Here is a 2,392-nt window from a genome sequence, read left to right as displayed (position 1 = left end):
TTCCATGGGCATTATTCCTCCCCGGGACCTACTGCCAAGTGTGGCCGGGGAACAGTGACTCTTGGCCGGATAGGCCAAGTGGCTTCTCCCGCTGACTTGCCCCTTTGGAAGTAGGAGCTCTTACTTCCATGGGCATTATTCCTCCCCGGGACCTACTGCCAAGTGTGGCCGGGGAACAGTGACTCTTGGCCGGATAGGCCAAGTGGCTTCTCCCGCCGACTTGCCCCTTTGGAAGTAGGAGCTCCCACTTCCATGGGCATTATTCCTCCCCGGGACATACTGCCAAGTGTGGCCGGGGAACAGTGACTCTTGGCCGGATAGTCCAAGTGGCTTCTCCCGCTGACTTGCCCCTTTGGAAGTAGGAGCTCCTACTTCCATGGGCATTATTCCTCCCCGGGACCTACAGCCAAGAGTGGCCGGGGGACAGTGACATGTGGCCGGATAGGCCAAGTGGCTTCTCCCGCTGACTTGCCCCTTTGGAAGTAGGAGCTCCTACTTCCATGGGCATTATTCCTCCCCGGGACCTACTGCCAAGTGTGGCCGGGGAACAGTGACTCTTGGCCGGATAGGCCAAGTGGCTTCTCCCGCTGACTTGCCCCTATGGAAGTAGGAGCTCTTACTTCCATGGGCATTATTCCTCCCCGGGACCTACTGCCAAGTGTGGCCGGGGAACAGTGACTCTTGGCCGGATAGGCCAAGTGGCTTCTCCCGCTGACTTGCCCCTTTGGAAGTAGGAGCTCTCACTTCCATGGGCAGTATACCTCTCGGGGACTTAGAGCCAAGTGTCTTCACCCTTTGGAGGTAGGAGCTCTTACTTCCATGGGCATTATTCCTCTCCGGGACCTACAGCCAAGTGTGGCCGGGGAACAGTGACACTTGGCCGGATAGGCCAAGTGGCTGCTCCCGCTGACTTGCCCCTTTGGAAGTAGGAGCTCCTACTTCCATGGGCATTATTCCACCCCGGGACCTACAGCCAAGTGTGGCCGGGGGACAGTGACATGTGGCCGGATAGGCCAAGTGGCTTCTCCCGCTGACTTGCCCCTTTGGAAGTAGGAGCTCCTACTTCCATGGGCATTATTCCTCCCCGGGACCTACTGCCAAGTGTGGCCGGGGAACAGTGACTCTTGGCCGGGTAGGCCAAGTGGCTTCTCCCGCTGACTTGCCCCTTTGGAAGTAGGAGCTCCTACTTCCATGGGCATTATTCCTCCCCGGGACCTACTGCCAAGTGTGGCCGGGGAACAGTGACTCTTGGCCGGGTAGGCCAAGTGGCTTCTCCCGCTGACTTGCCCCTTTGGAAGTAGGAGCTCTTACTCCCATGGGCAGTATACCTCTCGGGGACTTAGAGCCAAGTGTCTTCACCCTTTGGAGGTAGTAGCTCCTACTTCCATGGGCATTATTCCTCCCCGGGACCTACTGCCAAGTGTAGCCGGGGAACAGTGACTCTTGGCCGGATAGAACTAGTGGCTTCTCCCGCTGACTTGCCCCTTTGGAAGTAGGAGCTCCTACTTCCATGGGCATTATTCCTCCCCGGGACCTACTGCCAAGAGTGGCCGGGGAACAGTGACTCTTGGCCGGATAGGCCAAGTGGCTTCTCCCGCTGACTTGCCCCTTTGGAAGTAGGAGCTCCTACTTCCATGGGCATTATTCCTCCCCGGGACCTACTGCCAAGTAAGGCCGGGGAACAGTGACTCTTGGCCGGATAGAACTAGTGGCTTCTTCCGCTGACTTGCCCCTTTGGAAGTAGGAGCTCCTACTTCCATGGGCATTATTCCTCCCCGGGACCTACAGCCAAGCTTGGCCGGGGGACAGTGACATGTGGCCGGATAGGCCAAGTGGCTTCTCCCGCTGACTTGCCCCTTTGGAGGTAGGAGCTCTTACTTCCATGGGCATTATTCCTCTCCGGGACCTACAGCCAAGTGTGGCCGGGGAACAGTGAAACTTGGCCGAATAGGCCAAGTGGCTGCTCCCGCTGACTTGCCCCTTTGGAAGTAGGAGCTCCTACTTCCATGGGCATTATTCCTCCCCGGGACCTATAGCCAAGTGTGGCCGGGGGACGGTGACATGTGGCCGGATAGGCCGAGCGGCTTCTCCCGCTGACGTCATCGCTTTGGAAGTAGGAGCTCCTACTTCCATGGGCTTGTTCCTCCCCGGGACTTGCCGCCAAGTCTGGCCGGGGGACAGTGACATGTGGCCGGATAGGCCAACTGGCTGCTCCCGCTGAGCCCCTACTTCCATGGGCTTGTTCGTCCCCCGGGACTTGCCGCCAAGTCTGGCCGGGGAACAGTGACATGCCGCCGGATACGGCCGAGCGGCTGCTCCCGCTGACGTCATCGCTTTGGAAGTAGGAGCTCCTACTTCCATGGGCTTGTTCCTCCCCGGGACTTGCCGCCAA

The sequence above is a fragment of the Engystomops pustulosus genome, unplaced genomic scaffold (genome assembly GCF_040894005.1).
Source record: "Engystomops pustulosus unplaced genomic scaffold, aEngPut4.maternal MAT_SCAFFOLD_379, whole genome shotgun sequence".
NCBI classification, from domain to species: Eukaryota; Metazoa; Chordata; class Amphibia; order Anura; family Leptodactylidae; genus Engystomops; species Engystomops pustulosus.
The sequence above is the reverse complement of the archived record's forward strand: the minus strand, read 5'-3'. Positions refer to the sequence as shown.